A 20,639-nucleotide genomic window follows, 5' to 3' on the forward strand; every position below is an offset into this window, starting at 1 on the left:
TTCTTCCAGAGCAAATAGGCTCTGTTTTTTTCCTTAAGTTCTAGCCTAAGTTCTCTGTTTAACCAGGCCGGTCTTTTTCCCCAACGGCTTGCCTTCCTATACACCGGGACAGCCTGTTCCTGAATAATTAGCAATTCCTTTTTAAAGCACGTCCAGCCTTCCTCGACTCCTTTGCCCTTCAGGACCGACTCCCAAAGGACTCGGTCCACCAACCTCTTAAACAGGCTAAAGTCTGCCCGCCGGAAATCTAAGGCAGAAGTTCTGCTCTTGCCCCTCCTTACTTCCCCCAATATCGAAAACTCTAATATTTCATGGTCACTATTCCCAAGACGGCCACCGACCTTCACATCTCCCACTAGCCCTTCTCTGTTCACAAACAACAGGTCAAGCAGGGCCCCTCCTCTAGTGGGCTCATTTACCACTTGCACGAGGAAGTTGTCCTCCACACATTCGAGGAATCTCCTAGATTGCTTCCTCTCTGCCATGTTGTATTTCCAGCGGACATCCGGCAAGTTGAAGTCGCCCACGAGTACAAGGGCCAGCAACCGGGCGGCTTCTGACAGCCACTTGTAAAACGCCTCGTCCGCCTGCTCATCCTGGTTGGGTGGTCTATAACAGACTCCCACTGTAATGTCCGCCCTGCCGACCTTCCCCCTGATCTTTACTCATAGACATTCAACCTTGTCATCCTCATCATCTTTCTCAATTTCAACACAGTCCAAGCACTCCCTAATATATAACACTACCCCACCACCTCTCCTGCTTCACCTGTCCCTCTTAAAGAGCTTATAGCCATCCATAGTTGCACTCCAGTCATGAGAGTCATCCCACCACATTTCTGTGATGGCAACCACATCATAACCTTCCTGCTGTACAGTGGCTTCTAGCTCTTCCTGTTTGTTGCCCATACTGCGTGCATTGGTGTAAATGCACTTCAGCTATGCTAACGGTCTTGCCCCCAATGCAGGCCTGTCACCCCTAGGTTCGTTAGATTCAACAGGATCAAAAAGGCGTTAGACAAACAAATGGACCACAGGTCCAAAATAGATCCTAAAAAAAAGAATGGATGTCCCCTCTAAAAACTCTAATCAATGATTTGAAGGTGGGGGGCGGTGTAGGAAATTAGCTCATAAGAGGGGCCAGGCTTGAGTTGCCTCCCTAAAGAGTTTCTAACTACCACTGCTGGAGACAGCAGTACTTGGGCTAGACAAAAAACCGGTCTGGCTCATGAGATTTTTGAGGTACTGAAGTCCTTATGTCCAAGACACAGATTGGTGCAGTATGGAGGCCAGAAGAAAAATCAAGTATCATTTTATAAAATTTAAGAAAACAAAACAAATCTTTTAATTATTCACCACCAAGGCTACATCAATTCTGTAGCCATTCCAATCCACTTCCTACATTCCTCCCTTAAGCAAAAACAAGTGATGGCAACTGAGGAGAAAGGAAATAGAATTTCTACTGCAGGTGTTTTGTTTTAAGTAGAAGAATGTCAGTAATGGCCTGCACATTTTATGTCCTTCATGAGGCAGGTGATTTTTCGAATTTTCTCCCTTTCTATGGAAAGTATTTGCCTCAGAGAATCCAAACAAAAGAAACTTCCAAGTCCTACACATATTTGTAGAAGGGACAAGACATTTAGTTGCCTAGAAGAAGTAAAGTTAATTGCACCATGAAATTCCAGATCATTGGATTGGAAGAGTGATCAATCAACTTGATGTGAGACTATGGGGTTGAAATCAATTTACTAAGATGCTCATTAGCATTAGTTACCATATATAATTTGCTCCCCTATATATAATGCATTCATTTAAGATATTAGTGCGCTTACACTTAATGCATAAAATATATTTTTAAATAGAGGACCTGAGTACAAAGAAGGGCAACAAAGCCGGTGAAGGGTCTAGAGCACAAGTCTTATGAGAAGCAGCTGAGGGAATTGGGGTTTTTCAGCCTGGAGAAAAGGAGGCTGAGGGGAGACCTTATCATTCTCTACAACTACCTGAAAGGAGGTTGTAGTGAGGTGGGCATCGGTCTCATCTCTCAGGCAACAAGCGATAGGACAAGAAGAAATGGCCTCAAGTTGCGTCAGGGGAGGTTTAGATTGGATACTAGGAAAAATTTCTTCACCAAAAGGGTTGTGAATCATTGGAACAGGCTGCCCAGGGAAGTGGTGGAGTCACCATCCCTGGAGGTATTTAAAAGACGTGTAGATGTGGTGCTTAGGGATGTGGTTTAGTGGTGGACTTGGCAGTACTGGGTTAACGGTTGGACTTGATGATCTTAAAGGTCTTTTCCAACCAAAATGATTCTATGGTTCTATTCTATGAAATAAGAACCATTTCTGAATACGAAGCCGATTAATGTAAAAAGAGTATAATTCTTAAGAACCAAGTGACTTAAGAGCAAAGTTTTTGTCCTGGAAGTGATTTTCTTTTGCTATACTGTTCACAGATGACCTAGGAAAAGAGACACAGAAACTTTGATCACCTGGACGACTTACCCAAAACCAGTTTGGCAAAAATATTTAATTATAGCACTATCTGAGAATTTTTCTAAATATGAAGTGTTTACAGATATTTTCTAAGCATACAATATTTCATCACTGAATATGATGACATGACAAGCTGCAGGATGAAAGCAGAAAAATTAAACATATTTGTCTAATTAATCAGGTCAATTGTGAAAACTGTAAGACAGATCTAAGGTTTCCAAGCCTAACAATAAAGCACACAGACATCAGTACAAATAACTTCCATTTCTTTTGTATGTTTTTGAACTAGTACATTATACATCTGAACACACAAAGATTTTTAAGTTTGCTAAACCAGGTATTTTAAAGTTCAAAATTAAGGCTGCCTATGAAAACTTCATCTGCTTTGCAGGATCATAATACTGAGTCATTACACTTGTAATCATACTACTTCTGACCCCTCCATCACTCCATGCCTGGGACTAAATGGTTTTTCTCAATGCTGTTCAGATTCAGTATGGAGCAACTTATTTTAAGAAGATGATTTTTTTTTTTAAATAATGTTTGAATAAATTTTCTCAATTTTTATATGATACTCATTGCTACAGTATATTAATCTTTGAAAAAATACTACTGTGACAACAGTCATTTGAAATAAGAAATATGATAGGGTCTGTCTGAATTATCAGAAACTTAGTCAACGGAAGAGTGAGCAGAAAGTAGTTGCCTGGGCCCAGTTGGACCTTACACGCATCTGGGCTTTTTTGTTTTTTTCCAAAGTACTTCCCACTACATGCTGCAGATAAGTCTAATGCAAACGCAGAAACGAAGGTGGCACATCCTCTGTGTGGAAAATATAAAAAAGGGATGTGGTTGGAGCCACACCACAAAAGTGGGAGAAAAGGCTTTTCACAGCACTGCAAGTTTTAAGTGATGAAGGGTAATCGAGAAGATGAAGCCATAATAGTTTCCTCCCTTTTGTTCCTTCCCTATACCCAAAAATTAAGTTGTATTTGTCACATGGTGTTCAGTTCACTGAAAACTAAGCATTTGGTGTAGTTGCAGCTGCAAGTTTCTACGCTTCTGGAAGCCAGGTCTCATGGTTTGAGATTGGATACTCAGAAACTGATGGTGCAGTATTAGTGAAAAGTTACTTGGCTTGCTTCACAAAGGAATTTAGCAGCAGGTATGGGGATGAATACAGTCCCCCAAGACGGCATCCAACTTTATAATTATGCCATCTTTCTCTTTTTCCACTTTTTTTTCCTGCCTCATTCACCACATACACTTCAAAATTTGCAAAACATGAAAATGATTTCCCGTCGGCAACAGCCTCCATTATTGACTTCATCAATTCCTCCTTAGTATGCCAGAAAATACCATTTCCTTTGATCCTAGAAAGCTGATCTAAAAGCAAAGACTTTTTGCACAAGGGTGCGTGGCAGCATACAAGACCCCTCCTGCAAAGCCAGATCCATCTGCATTTGCACTAGATGATCATTGTAGGTCCCTTCCAACTGAACTATTCTATCTATTATTCAGTCCCAGTTCAATCCCAGAGCTACAGCCCAAAAGTTCAAACATGTATGTATTCCTCTTGGTGCATTCCAAGTTTTGGTTTAGTTTAGTACTGAGGTATGTGATAATCCTCTTCTTCTGGAGACATTTCTGCTCATCTTCTGTTCATTAGAAAAAAAGAAATGGGAAATGCTTTCTTTACCAGTGGAACAGCTGGCATGGACCTATCGCTTTAGATCTACTCGATTTTCACTACTTCAAAGTATTTGTGCAGTGAGCAGTACAAATGTGATTTCCTGCTCTACTATTGCAAATAAATTAGGACATAACATATAAGTGGTTCCAGATATAGAGGCTGCATAGAGAACCAGATGTCGACAGTTTTACAGCTCCACCCTCACTGTGTTTTCTACTTTTGGAAAGGTCAGTCTCAGTTTGTACATTTTATAGAATATCTCATCCTCAGATAAAAAAAAATTAAAATTGATATTTTTATAAAAACAAACAAAGAAAAAGGGTTGCCTACACTTCTTCATGCTTGATCTCAGTCAGTAATTTCCACTGCTCTTTTTCCCTAGGTTTCCCTCAAAAAACCCTAGTCACTCATCATATGCTGGAGAGAGGTGAGGTTTCATTAGCAATGGAGCCAAGCTCTGTGAGAAGTTGTTTCTTCCAATGGTTGTCTCTTGCAGCTACATTAGCACGTGCACTGACTAGTAAAAATTTATTCTCATGTAACATGTGTCTCCTAAACCTGACCGTCTTAAGTATTTCTACATTTCTGAAAGAACTGTTGGGCTTCCTTGAAAATAATCCTAAAGGTAGAACAAGCAAAAACATCAGGTTCCCCAGGAAACAGATTCCTTTTGTGCATACACAATCTAAAGTGCCCTCAAGTGCTGGCTGACATTCGGGGAGCTATGCAAGAAGCATGCATGTGCAAACACAGTTGATGGAAAAACAAACACAGAATAGCCTAAGATTTGAAGTGTGTGGCAAATTAAAATGTTCACAGACAACTGTTTCTCCAGGCTTGGAGATCAGATCTAAATGACCACTTCCATCCGGTCTCAAGTATTTTACTGTCGCTTAACTTATTTTAAGGAATGCAAGAGACAGTGCCAGTTACAGAGAGCACTAAGGAAGTTAGATAGCTTGTTTATAATCAGTAAAAGAATTGTTCTAAAAATAATTATATTCTTAAGACTTACAATCAAACCACAGAAAAGTTTTACAGTTTCAAACTCTAACCAAGGTAGAAGTGCAGCATTTTCTGTATCAGCTTAAACCAAATTTGTGCTCTACGGAAAAAGCTAGTCAAGATTAAAAGACAACATGTGTTCAGAATTAAAACTGCGTGCAGCATTTTCTTGCATGTTTTTTAGCAAACTATTTCTGAATTTAATTATACCTTGTACAATCCACGAAACTTAGTATTTGTGCTTGTCTATGGGAGTAATTACATCCTCTTAACAAACTAATCTAGTAAGTTGAATCTTTAATTTTTGCATAATTTTTCTCCTATAGTCCCTTCTTCAGAAAGACTACAACATAGAAAAAACAATATGTTCCAAAACTCTACATCTAAACTAGACCTGTATTTCTGTAGTTTAAAAAAATTGCCCTTGTTCTGAGCTGTAAAAATAAATATTCCCAAAACATAAATGCATCCCCAGTCTTTTTTTCTCATTCAGCTCCCTACTTTCTCTTGTATGTTACCTATTCCAATTGTATCGGTCACTGCTTACTCAACTGACTGATTTCTCCTTTTGTGACAACACAGCTTCTGCTTCACTATTACCCCAAGAAGGTCACGCATATTGTAATCTTTTTTTCAATTGGAAAGAGAAAAAAAAATGGGTGCAATCAGAAATTATTAGAACACTAGTTCAGATTCCTTCCACATTTCACAAGACAAAGAAAGACTAAATTAGGTTTAGTGTATGATGAGCAAAAGCACACCCCTTCAGCTGCGGCTCTTTTTCACAGGCATTCATGCATACTAACAGCATAAAACCAAAATGCTAGAGTTGAAGACAACTTCTGGGTTTTGTTCAAAAGATTTACTATTATAACTGCAAGTAACATGATAAAGAGTCTTAAATTTACATTCTACTCCTATATCTTAAGGTGTTCAATATACTGAAACATGAACCAATTTGTCCTATTAAAGCATGGCAATTTTCTGCACATTTTTAGACACGCCAATCAATTTAGATCAGAAGAGTCTGAAAACCATTGCAGCTTGTTGCTTTAAACCACAAGATTTTCCAACATTTGCACAAGCAACCTCACAAATACTAAAAATTTAATTCTTAGTTTTCAACTGAAATACAGTATCTCTTCCAATGTGCAAGATCTCTGCACTCGTTGCTTTACTGCTAAACCTACCCAACAAGCCTTATTCATCTTGGAGACTTCATAGTTAAACAAAAATCATGGCTGCACTTTTCTGAATCTTGTCCGATAGGAAAAAGGAGACCTCTTAGAGTCACCAAGAGACGCATTTGAGAATTTTAGGATGCAGATGTCAAGCTGCTTGAGTTGGCATTGTTTCACAACCATCCTGTTTACTTCATAGCTCCTACAGAGAATATTATTGATGTATTAAAAGTTGTCACTCAAATGGCTTCATGTAGTCCTGAAATTGACAGGTTCTTAACACCAATTTAGATTTTTTGATTTTGGGGAGGAAGGATCACCTTTTAATTTTTATATATATGTATAGATTTCTGTTGGTAAGTCCTAATGACATTCATCTATTAAAAAAAGAACTCTTTATAGAGTTTGTACAAATTACAACTGCAAAAATAGTGTATTTCCACATTTGGTTAATATAAAAAAAATTCTGCCAAAGCTTAGTGGAAAAACTCTGTAAGGTATAAACATCCTTCAGGGAAACTACAACTGATTTCCACATAATCCAGACAAGATAATCTACTGTTTCAGATGATCCATAACTTCACTCAAACCCATAATGTAAAACCAAATAGTGGAAAGTCATGTGGATAAATATAAAATTCATCACCTTCACCTTTTCTTAAATTTTTTTAGACTCTTTTCTTGCTCAGCTAGGGTTGAAATGTAGCTTTTTTATTTTTCTTAAGAAAAGTGGTCAGCAAGGTCATTATGACAGTTTAATAAACTGTAACATATACTCAGTAGGAAAAATAATGCAAGATAAACTACTCATTTATTTCCTACCAGTAGCAAGCTGGTGCTTGCTGGTAAGAAAGGGAAATATATATGAAATTTTCAAATCTTTAAGTGGCACCAAGAAAAGTGGAAAATCAGAAAATTTCATTTTGAAAGTCATGATGCTCCATAACTTTGTAAACACTTTGAAATTCACTATTTGAATTTAAAGACATTTTTGAATACTTTAACATAACTACATCCAAGATGTCTTCAGATTTATGAGTCACATTTCATTCACTTATAGCAATCCATTTTAAAAATGGGATGGAGAATGAATTGAGAAGCTGCAGGAACTTTTAAAAAAATATAGCAGCGTACACGTTTCTAAACCTCATGCTTTTTTACCTACTATGAATTTACATGTTTGAATATTTTTCTCCTTTCTGGATAAAGTGATTACATGCAGATCACACCTTCATTCCCCCAGAAACAGTCTGATTAATTTTTAAAGCACCATTTTGTCATTAGTTATGGATTTGACAGAAGCAAAGACAGCTGAGGCACATTAATGTAGTTTCAGAAAGCAGTGGGTGGAAGACAAACAGAGTCTGCAACTCTGGGACATAAGTGAGTCTGCACCCAAGGAAACAGAAATGTGAAAATAAATACAGGTAAAGTCGTAGAAAGAGCTATTTACTTTTTTACTTTTTTCCCCTGGCAGAAGAGAACAAATATCCACAAAGAGAAATAATCCCTTCTAAATCATGTTCTTGTTTCTACAGTGTCTAGCTGAAGTTAGTCTTTGTAGCAATAGTGGCTCACTTAGGTAGCTGTACTACAAACTGGCACGTAATTGAAGACAGAGCAAATATAGATACTCCATGAAGAACAAATATGCCACACTTTTTTTTAAACACAAATGCAACCAAGAAATCCAAAAACCCTTTTTTCCCCCCTGAAGATTTACTTCCATAAATGTATTCATGGCTTTTTGTTTCCTTCTTGTATTTAATAAACATTATTAGTTGATCATTACCTAAAAACATGGACAACGTTTACCAATATGCTGTTCACTTTTAGTAACGCAGCTAGTCAGGGAAGTCTCCAACAACCATTTATCCTTCTCCATGCAACTGCTGCCCAGAGCCTTGCTGGTCTGAATGCACTAGATCTCATTTGTACTTTGAGGCCCTGGACCTGGACAGTATTTGAACACCACTCAGGAATCCTTGACACCACACATAACCCAAATACTCAAAACTTAGTGAACATCAGACTATAGATACCAAATACACTAGTAAAGGGAAAAAAAAGTCTAAAAGTAAGACTGTAACAACTAAGAATGTTGCCTAGATCATTTACACAAAGACAAGAGACCAGAGAAGGAATGTCAAGTGAGGAACAGAACTTAATAAGTCCTTTTTCATTTTTCAGGAAATCGACACCTACGTTTCTGCGATCTTAACTTGAACTAAATTTGAAGAAATGACAACTGTAGAACAGAATGCTTTCCTTAATGTTGACATAACTCAGTATGCAAGTACATTGTTTATATTTTTATAAGTGACATTTAATGGTTTTTATGCCTCTCTGTTACTCTTCGTTCCACATTAGATCTTCAGTAAATCACTAAATTAGATATTTAGTAAATCATTTCCCCAGGTGTGTATCTGAAAACAGTGTTAATAAAATTCAAAATTGTTTCTGCAAGCATAAATAAGGAAGGAAAATCAATTTTCTGATAGAAAGTAGAACTTTCCTGATGTAACCATTAAAAACACTTACAAATGTTTACTGAAGTACAACCACAGGTAGAAGATATTGCCTTTAGCTATGTTTCTTTTGGCGAACAGATAAAGTTATTACGAAATCATAGAATGGTTTTGGTCAGAAAAGACCTTTAACTTAGCACTGCCAAGTCCACCACTAAACCATGTTCCCAAGCACCACATCTACACAGTCTTCTACTCCTGTTCATTACTTTATGTCACAGAATCACAGAATGGTTGAGGCTGGAAGGGACCTCTGGAGGTCCTCTGGTCCAGGCCCCTGCTCAAGCAGGGCCACCTAGAGCCAGCTGCCCAGGACCATGTTGAGACAGCTTTTGAGTATCTCCAAGGACAGAGACTCCACAACCTCTCTGGTCAACCCGCACCAGTGCTCGGTCACCCTCATAGTCAAAAAGTGTTTCCTGATGTTCAGATGGAACCTCCTGTGTTTCAGTTTGTGCCATTGCCTCTGGTCCAGGCACTGGGCATCACTGAAGAAGAGGCTAGCTCTGTCTTCTTTACACCCTCCCTTCAGGTATTTATAGACATTGATAAGATCCCCCTGAGCCTTCTCTTCTCCAGGCTGAACAGTTCCAGCTCTCTCAAGCCTTTCCTCATAGAAGTGCTCCAGTCCTTTAATCACAGTTGTAGACCTTTGCTGAACTCTCTCCAGTATGTCCATGTCTCTCTTGTACTGGAGACAGTACTCCAGGTGTGGCCTCACCAGTGCTGAGCAAAGAGGAAGGATCACCTCCCTTGACCTGCTGTCAATGTTTTGTCTAATGCAGCTCAGGATGCCATTCGCCTTCTTTGTGGCAGGGGCACATTGCTGGCTCATTTCCTTTTAAAAAACAATGAGGAAGTAGTGACAAAACTCCACAGTAAAGATTAAACACAGAAACATGTACAAAACATGCTACACAGAGATGGCTACTCAGTAACATTACAAGAGAAAAACAACTTGGAGTCCTCACACAAAACAGCTTATTACACAAAGTATGGAGAATAAATTAGAGGACGTGGATGTTCTGAAGCATAATTAAGACTTCATTAGCTGGTGAAATGGCTCATAAGACTTTTAAAAATGAGCTGTATCAGTCTTCTAAATAGCCAGCAGACTAATTCAAAGCACAGAACTTAAATTTCTTAGCCATTTGTGATGAAAGCACAGCAGGACACAAAGACACATCTGGGTTAGCGGCTTGATCTACTGAAGGGATTCTTTTAGGTGCAAATGCAACTTGCATCCATTCTTGGAGTTACACAGTACACAGTGAAACACATCACTGGTGCATTCAGCAGTTTCCCCTTCAGTGGAACCAAAGTTGAAATCGTGCACAGGAGCACTGTACATGCAAGGCAAACAAAAGGTATCTACTATACCAGAAAGTGTATCTTCTCAAAGCTCTCTGAGCAGTATGCTCCCTGTGCACACACACAAATCTGTACAGAAGTCTGCTTTGCATCACTCACAGACGTGTGGTACACACCTAGGACCAACACCTGGTGCAAATTTCCCACAGGTGATAAATACACAGTGTGAACATATGCTCCTAAGCCTGTAACAGACTGCACAAATAAAATCCTGGTTCCTTTCTCTTTGCATTTTACTAGTCACTAAGGCACCAGATTGCAAGTTCTTGGAATACGTTGGTAAACATTATTAGAAGGTGAAGAAAATAGTAAAAGTCTCTTCAAATTCTGAATACAACCAATATAGAGGAAATGACTGAGAATGAGAAGGTGAAAAGCACTTTCACAAAGAGCAACAACAGCAAGAGAGAGTTCACATTCCTCAGAGAAGACAGGAATGAGAAGAATAAAATGAAAGCAATGGTCTTGCAGTCCTCAATAATCTCAGAGTTGAGAAAAGTCTAAGGAGGAACTCAACTCTGCAGTTCCATTAAAAAATTAAACAGGCCAAAGAAAAAACAGTAAATGTACTAAAAGACTGAACTAGGCAAATCATGTGGTTTTGATTGACCTCATACATCAAAAGAAGACATTCAGAAAGTGGACACTTAGTTTAATTAAGAAGGTTGAGTACAAAACAACACCATAAACATTTAAGGCCAGACCAAAAAAAAAAAAAGACACAAGAGTCTGCATTTGTAAAAAGTATCAGCAATAGCAAGTAATAATTTGACTACAGTTGTATAGTCTTAGACATGTAACAAAAGTTTGCCTGCTACTCTGTGGAGAAATCAGTGATATCAAAAAGACTAAATTTTCAAATGTTTTTCTTCATCAAGTTTCATTAAAAACACCACCAGAACAAACATGACTAACCCAGGCCGGAGAAAAATAAATCAAGAGTACTCATGTAAAGTAGATGTTTCCAAAAAAAGGACGACTCTGAAGAACTTCATCTAGCATTTTATAAAACAATTCAAAGCAATTTTAGTACCCTTGGCAATTGCATTTGAAAACTCATGGATGAACACATTAAGGTAGGACTTAATGGACAACCATTAGATATAAAAATCAGGGGAAAAGAGAGGAATCTGGGAATTACAGTCTGGTCAGCTTTCATCCTAAAAGTACTAGCTCTTAACTATCAGATTACTTACATGAACATGGAAGACAGGAGTTAGGTAGTAAACAATCTAAATATGCTAAGAACTAATCATTACAAACCAAATCTAACTTCTCTGACAGGATAATGTGAGCTGCAGAGTTAAAGGGGAAGCAGCAGAAGCCATGTATTTGAACTTCGCCATGTCTTCATATATTGTTTGACATGATATTCTTAGAAGCAAATATGACATTACTTATCTGAAATTGTCTTAAAACAGAGACAACTAGACCCAAATGGAGTACTTAGCACTATCAATAATAATGGTAGGAAAACTGATACTGCTTCTCTAAAAACCATTTCTTGTCACCTCACTCCACCTCTAAAAGAATCACTAAAGAAACAGATGCAGGCTCATGTCTGGAGGGCAACTTTTATGTTAGCTTATTCACGTAGGCTTATTTAAGAAAGATTTTAATCCTGTACTCAACAGCAGACTGGCAAAAATCAAACTACACAAATGAAAATTTTACATGGAAACAGGTACATTTAGAATCTATTTACTTCCTCTTAGCTGAGAGCATTACAGAAGTCAGTTGATTTCATCTCATTTTTGGCCTTTGTTTCATTTGCCTGCCAAGTACGCAGTTATTTGGTTAGTTCAAGGATTGGGACTTGGGGTCCAGGGAAGGTACCACCAACTCTGTAAAAATATTTTATTTATTCAATATATAGGCCAATTACATCTAGTTAGATTTTGCATGATCAAAACTATTCCATTATATTTAAAAAGTTCAATTTCCTACAGCACTAAATGCCTCCCGCTCTCTCTCTCACCCTAGAACAGCAGCTCCATCTGACAGTTGCTACAGTGCAAATCAGTATATACCAGGTAGTCGATAGTATATTCACGGTTTTTAAAATGGTATTTTTGTGAGCTCAAGTGTAATACATCACTAACCAAACCCTCTTCTTATCACAGACATATTTCTTTGTGAATGTCCCAGTATTAGGAACAAATTATTTCTAGAGGTCAAGTGCTAGGTCATTTTTAAGAAAAACAAAACCAGAAGAGGGCCCCCCCCAAAAATTGTGTTTTACTGTATTCTATCAGTTGTTTAAGCCCACGTCTTACAAGACAATTTTCTTCATATCTGGCTTATCATCTGCTACCTCACGGAAGAGCAGATATAATCCATTTGGCAAGTGACTTCAATTACCAATCGTAAAAATCTTCTATCAAAAGATGATATGTCAGCTAAAAAAAAATTCATGTCCAACCTCAATGATTCTGTGTTATTCTGTGATACCTGCTTAAAATAAAGTATGGAAGAAAAGAAAGAAAAGTATTTTTCTTAAAACTTAAAAAAATAGTATCTTTGGCATCAACACAAATGAAACTGTACTATTAAAAACACATAAGCTAAGCAACTAGACAGAACTTCTACCTTCAACTAGGTTTAGTTGCAGCTCTCTCATTAGGCTAAAACTAGCTTCTATTTGCGGTGTAAACAAGCTTGTAAAAACATAAAAATGAAATGTATGTCCTTACTTGAAATTCTATTTTTACAAACGTCCATGAGCAACAAATAAAACACCACAAAGACAGAAATATGGTCGCTTATTTTTCTTTATCAAATAAAAGTTTCTAGAGAGGATTTTAAAATTATTTCTTTGACCATAAAAAACTGATTCTGCTGGATATATTATACTATTACGGATGTTACAGTGGAAATTTCAAAAAGTCAAATGTCCACGGGAAAAGACAGCAAAGCAACTTTATTTTTCATGCTCTCTGAGTGAGATATCCCAAATTCACTGTCTCAGAGGTATCGGTCACTTTTTCATGGAGCTGCACTAGTCTAGGTAACAGATATCATGCCCAATATATATTCCGGGGCAGATGTGCTCCAAGGTGTGGAAGGGAGCTCTTAGAGCACAGCCCATATCCCCAGGCCTCCAAGAACACAGCCATAGCACCCACCTGCATCTGAAGCTGGGAATGATTCCCAGTCTAGCATAGACAAAACCTATGTTAATGTAGTTTTTACAATGTAAAAATAATATCAGTGGTAAGTTACACACTTTCAAAATATTCCAAAATGTTTTCCACACACATTTTAACTATATTCTGTCTCTTGTTTTCCTTCTAACAACCTTTTAGCCAATCTGCATAAAACAATATTATGCAATGAAAATTTAGGAGAATAGTGAGAAGTCATTGACAATTTCTTTTAGCAATCTTGTATTAATATAATGTACTCGCTCATCTTTATTTATGCAGTATTTTCTACCTCGTTCAAGATGTTTTAGAGAGTACTGTCATTAGCCATTTTGCTTGATTTCTCTGAAAAGTCACACTAGCTTTAAAAAAATATGTAAAGTCATCTTTAAGAACCCAAATTTTCATGTTTCATTAACGATAGAAGTGGTTTATATTATTTTATATTAATGACCATTTGGGTAAAAAGATATGTCCAGAATATGCTTCAAGCCATGTTTTTGTTATTATATGGATTCCAGACAAAAACATATGTACACAGGTAACTTTTACAGATGTTTTTCATTAGGTGCCCCTCGTTTTTTATCCAGCTTTCCCAACCCAAGTCACTGCATGGACAGCCTTCAGTACTTACTTTCCTACTTGCAGAATTTTTCCTTCACCTATTCGTTGTTGTGTGATTTTAAAAAAGCACAAGTTGTCATTGTGTCTTGACATAAAACTGCAAGAATATATGACAGGCCTGTATCTGACTACGTTCCCATTACTGAAACTCCCATTTTCCAAGCAATAAGAGAAAATTAATTCCAGAATGGAACTTGGCAAAAAAAATCCTAGTTTAAAAATTTTATTTCAAAAGCAGTCCCATTAATTTCTTGGGAAAAATATAGAAGAATCCACCGAGTTAATGTTTACAAATCCAACAGTTGTCCTATGAATTTCAGCTGTATATATACACGTAGGAAGAAAGAATTATTATAAAGTGTCTTTAAAGTGTCATAGATAATTTTATTTTCTGAAAACTCTTGTTTAGATGCACATCTACCCTTTACATTATATCTTCATTCAAATTTGCCATTATGAATCTCAAAGACAACAATACTTTGTAGCAGAGTTTTAAGGGGGTCTGTTTTTTTGAGATTTTCTTTTTGGTTTGGAAAAAAACCTACAAAATTGTGAAATTGTGTTCAGTCTAAAACTGCATATTGGAACAATACAAAAAGATGCAAACACATTAAACTGTCGTGAGAAGGGGCAAGAAAAGCGATCTTGCTCATGTAAGAAAAATGCTAGTTATGATCTGCCTGTTCTTTAAGTCATAGCCCAGATCCTGAGATGCTAGGAGAGAGAGTGCGATGAAAGACATTTAGAATAAATAACTAATTTAGGAAAGCTCATTAATATTCTATCAATACTTAAGGATCTACATATAACTAGGGAACCTACAAACAGCTCCTTTAATTTTGTTCGCTGAGGCAAATTAGAAGGCAAAAGAGAATCTAAGGATGCACAACGATTTGCATCCATTTAACCTAGTAATAATAAAGCTTGATTTCCAATGCATTTGTCTCATGATTGTTTGTAAATTCTGATGTAAAATTTTCTATGCTTAAGCCAGCTGAAATGTCTGCCTCCCATATGAATTCTCTGCAACTTAATAAGCCTGAGCTCCAAGGCAGCCTACCTTCAGTCAGGTTACTTGGCTCCTTGTTCTACCCCAATGCTGGTCCCTTTGAAAAAACAGGGGAACAAAATTCTCTTTGATATTTCTAGTCTTCCATTAAATGTAACTGAATCCAGCCAATAGGAAAAAAAAAAGGAAGGGGTGGGACAGCAGAGATGACAGAACAACGAACATGTAAAGTCTTAGACTTAGAAAACCAAGATCCAGTTTCTTCCAATAGTGTCCACTCCATTCGCCTGTCATTTGTTCCCATTTCCCCACTGACCTTTCAGAGCAGCTGTGCAGTAAGCAGGATCAGATAACTGAGAGAGGAAAAGTTAAATACACACTTAAGTGGTACATAAGTAATATTCAGTTCAAAAGAAAAACTAAGTGTTCTGAAAACCCAAACATTTACATACTGAGCAATTATTCTAATCACTATTATATGAAATAATGAGAAACTGAATTTTGTTTGAATCAGATGAAAAGACTGTCCAGATTAAATATCTCCATATATAGTATATATAGTTAAACAGAAACTCTGACTTACTGAACTGAAAAGTCTTTGTTGTCAAATTTTTAAATACCAAGAAAAATTGTAAGCAGTAGAGAACACTACAGTACCTCAGGGAATGGAATTACCTCTACAAATAACAGAAGATTATAATTTGTCTTTTTTAACTTTCTTCCTCTTTATCTATCCTTATAGGAAACCCAAGCACGAAGATACAAATAACTTGTTAATTACTTAACAACAATTTTCTTTCTAGCCTTTCCCTGGCGGTTTAAAAGATAATTCTTTTTAAATATAAATCCATAAGATACTATGGAAAAATAGTATTTTATTTCCAAAAGAAAAAGAAAGATTAAATGGCATAATAAAGCACACAAAGGAAACTGCAACTATTTGTAACTTGATGGAAATTTCAGTAGAAGTTTATGTCGTAGGGGCAAAAGGGTTCTGGGACAGGAATTAGCAGGGCTCATTCAGAGAGCTTTAAACTAGATTCGAAGGGGGATGGGGTAGTAGCTGGGCTTGCACCACTGGGGCAACGCTCTAGTGTTGAGGCAGACCAGGAGGCCTCCCATCCCCCTGGGGTGAAATCGGTGTGCTCAGCTCGCTCCCTGAAATGCCTGTACACCAATGCACGCAGCATGGGGAATAAACAGGAGGAGTTGGAAATCCGTGTTTGGTCGGGGGGCTATGATTTAGTGGCAATTACAGAGACTTGGTGGGACAACTCGCAAGACTGGAATGTGGTCATGGATGGCTATGTCTTGTTCAGGAAAGACAGGCCACTAAGGAGAGGTGGTGGAGTTGCTCTTTATGTGAGTGAGCAGCTAGAATGTATTGAGTTCTGTCCACGGGCGGATCAGGAGCGAGTTGAGAGTTTGTGGGTGCAAATTAAGGGGCAGGCTGGCAGGGGTGATACTGTTGTGGGTGTCTATTACAGGCCACCGGATCAGGATGAGGAGGGTGATGAGGCCTTCTACAGGCAGCTGAGAGCAGTCTCGCAATTACAGGGCCTGGTTGTCATGGGGGACTTCAACTACCCTGATATTTGCTGGGAGGCCTACTCAGCCAGCCATCCTCAGTCCAGGAGGTTCCTCCAGTGCATTGATGATAACTTTCTGATGCAAATGGTGGAGGAGCCAACTAGGAGAGGAGCGTTGCTGGATCTTATCCTCACTAACAAGGAGGGTCTGGTTGAAGAGGTGAAGGTTGAGGGCAGCCTTGGTTGTAGTGACCATGAGATGGTAGAGTTCAGGATCTCATGTGGCAGGAACAGAATAGCTAGCAGAATCACAACCCTGGACTTCAGGAGGGCCAACTTCGGCCTTTTCAAGCAATTGCTAGGGGAAATCCCATGGGACAGGGTACTAGAAGGTAAGGGGGCCCAAGATAGTTGGTTAGCATTCAAGGACTGCTTCTTCCGAGCTCAAGATCAGAGCATCCCAGCAGGTAGGAAGTCAAGGAAGGGTATCAGGAGACCTGTATGGTTAAACAGGGAACTGCTGGGCAAACTCAAGTGGAAGAAGAGGGTGTACAGATCATGGAAGGTGGGGCTGGCCACTTGGGAGGAATATAAGTCTGTTGTCAGAGGATGTAGGGAGGCAACTAGGAAAGCTAAGGCCTCCTTGGAATTAAACCTTGCAAGAGAGGTCAAGGACAACAGAAAGGGCTTCTTCAAATACATTGCAGGTAAAACCAACACTAGAGCCAATGTAGGCCCACTGATGAATGAGGTGGGTGCCCTGGAGACAGAGGATAAAAAGAAGGCAGAGTTACTGAATGCCTTCTTTGCCTCTGTCTATACTGCTGGAGGCTGTCCTGAGGAGCCCCGGACCCCTGAGGCCTCAGAAGAAGTCAGGATAGAGGAGGAATCTGTCTTGGTAGATGAGGGCTGGGTCAGGGACCAGTTAAGCAACCTGGACGTCCATAAATCCATGGGCCCTGATGGGATGCACCCGCGGGTGCTGAGGGAGCTGGCGGAAGTCATTGCTAGGCCACTCTCCATCATCTTTGCTAAGTCGTGGGCATCGGGAGAGGTGCCTGAGGACTGGAGGAAAGCGAATGTCACTCCAGTCTTCAAAAAGGGCAAGAAGGAGGACCCAGGTAACTATAGACCAGTCAGCCTCACCTCCATCCCTGGAAAGGTGATGGAACAACTTGTTCTTGGTGCTGTCTCTAGGCACATCAAGGACAGGGGGATCATTAGGGGCACTCAGCATGGCTACACCAAGGGGAAGTCATGCTTAACCAACTTGATAGCCTTTTATGAGGACGTAACCCGGCGGATAGATGATGGTAAAGCTGTGGATGTGGTCTATCTTGATTTCAGTAACGTGTTTGACACGGTCTCCCACAGCATCCTCGCAGCTAAACTGAGGAAGTGTGGTCTGGATGATCGGGTAGTGAGGTGGATTGTGAACTGGCTGAAGGAAAGAAGGCAGAGAGTGGTGGTCAATGGGACAGAGTCCAGTTGGAGGCCTGTGTCTAGCGGAGTCCCTCAAGGGTCGGTACTGGGACCAGTTCTATTCAATATATTCATTAATGACTTGGATGAGGGAATAGAGTGCACTGTCAGCAAGTTCGCTGATGACACAAAACTGGGAGGAGTGGCTGCACAGCCATTCAGAGAGACCTGGACAGGCTGGAGAGTTGGGCGGGGAGAAATTTAATGAAATATAACAAGGGCAAGTGTAGAGTCCTGCAGCTGGGCAAGAACAACCCCATGTATGAGTACAAGTTGGGGACAGACCTGTTGGAGAGCAGCGTAGGGGAAAGGGACGTGGGGGTCCTAGTGGACAGCAGGATGACCATGAGCCAGCAGTGTGCCCTTGTGGCCAAGAAGGCCAATGGCATCCTGGGGTGTATCAGAAGGGGTGTGGTTAGTAGGTCAAGAGAGGTTCTCCTCCCCCTCTACTCTGCCCTGGTGAGGCCGCATCTGGAATATTGTATCCAGTTCTGGGCCCCTCAGTTCAAGAAGGACAGGGAACTGCTAGAGAGAGTCCAGCGCAGAGCCACGAAGATGATTAAGGGGGTGGAACATCTCCCTTATGAGGAGAGGCTGAGGGAGCTGTGTCTCTTTAGCTTAGAGAAGAGGAGACTGAGGGGTGACCTCATTAATGTTTATAAATATGTAAAGGGCAAGTGTCATGAGGATGGAGCCAGGCTCTTCTCAGTGACATCCCTTGACAGGACAAGGGGCAATGGGTGCAAGCTGGAACACAGGAGGTTCCACATAAATATGAGGAAAAACTTCTTTACGGTGAGGGTGACTGAACACTGGAACAGGCTGCCCAGAGAGGTTGTGGAGTCTCCTTCTCTGAAGACATTCAAAACCCGCCTGGACGCGTTCCTGTGTGATATGGTCTAAGCAATCCTGCTCCGGCAGGGGGATTGGACTAGATGATCTTTCGAGGTCCCTTCCAATCCCTAACATTCTGTGATTCTGTGCAAACAGAAAAAACAGATTCCAATATGAATCTGCAAGCTGTGGTCCCCAATACTACTACCTAAGAAATTGCAAAGAAGTACATTTAGAATATTTTATTGTACAAAACTAAAGACTGCTAAGCAGAAAACATATATTTTACTTAATAATGGAAAGACCTTTTTTTTTTTTCAATTTTTATCCTTTGTAGCTGCAGAATCTTTCAGGTTGGAAGAGACCTTGGGAGGTCAAGTCCAATCTGCTGCTTAAAGCAGGATACACACTGAATTCAGATGAATTAGAAAGCTCTTAATTAGAAAACTAAAGATGTATAGCTCCAAAAAGCTGAGTCAGCCGCAACATTAAGAGTTTACAGCAGGATCTCTCTGACGACTGTGACAACTGTATGCCCCCCTTCTGATAATAAGGGGCAGCTAAAACTAATTTTCCAGTGAGGTTTTAAATGCTATGTGTACTTCCTCACTTACACATCAGCTAAAGTCACAAGAAATGTAAACCTGCAACAAAAAAGGGTTTGGCCACTTCTTCTTATTTCAATGGCAATATGACAGCGTCACAAATCGTCACTTCTACTCTCTTTTCCCATCCTGCTTACTTACGTGAAGACATAGCAAACCCCCTTTCCAATGAACAAAACAACCTCTGGGATATAAAGTCTTCAATAAAATACTCCCTGTCATACGCTTCAGAATAGAATGTTTCACGGAGCAAAGATCAAAAAGAAGAGAGGTCACCTACCATTACCATGGTGAAGTTTCTGTATTTTTCACTACAAAAACTTCAGTGACATTTTACTCTGATAAAATGAGAGCTATTTCTGGCTCCTTTAAGATCAGAAAACTATAGAAATTTCCAGGGCACAAACAGCTGAAGAAGATTCTGAAAAAAAAAAATCTCTCCTTAAAATTAGGAATTTAATTGAAGGATTTTTTTTTTTAACAAAGGAAAAATAATAAAGCAGGAAAAAAAAATCTTATTTCTCTACATAAACATAAAAAGCAATATTTGATGTGTTAAAATATGTTTCCAAAAAATCCAGAAGAAAAAAAGTTATGTGAAAGCACCTTGATTTTTCCTGCAAACTGACATGTTTTCATATTTTCATATTCTCATGTTGAGAAACACCTGAAACACAAATTTGTTTACCCATATTCTGATAAAACCACAAGAAGAAAGAAAAAAAGTTTCATAAACATCCAGTAACACTGTCATTTTAAAGGCTCTATACATAAAAAATTTTATCAATACAATAAATTATTAATATTTTCTTTTCTTGAAAGGAGTAAGATATACTCTGTTGACATTTGCTTTCCATCGACATTTTAGTTACTTTTTTCTGCCTTACAAAAAATGCATTAAAAGTAATCCCTTCCACAGTATATCGCTGTCTACAGAAACTATTGAAGAAGAATACTAAGAAATTACAAATCAGGAAAATTTAACAATATACTGGGAAGAAGGGTAATTTCTTTGTACCAGAAGAAACCGTAATAAATACAGACCCAACTGTAGAATCTGCACACAAAATATGAGTATTTGACCCAAGAATTCATTCACAGAATTCTAACAAGCCTTTCATGGTCAGAAAGATACCTAGAA

The 20,639-nt window shown here is 38.9% G+C and overlaps 1 protein-coding gene across 2 annotated transcripts in view; it reads right to left on the minus strand.

The window, feature by feature from the left end:
- PRKD1 (protein kinase D1) overlaps positions 1-20,639 on the minus strand; it is a 156,813-nt gene that overhangs the window by 128,275 nt on the left and 7,899 nt on the right. The window lies entirely within an intron of this gene.

This window comes from Nyctibius grandis, chromosome 4 (genome assembly GCF_013368605.1).
Source record: "Nyctibius grandis isolate bNycGra1 chromosome 4, bNycGra1.pri, whole genome shotgun sequence".
Classification (NCBI taxonomy): domain Eukaryota; kingdom Metazoa; phylum Chordata; class Aves; order Nyctibiiformes; family Nyctibiidae; genus Nyctibius; species Nyctibius grandis.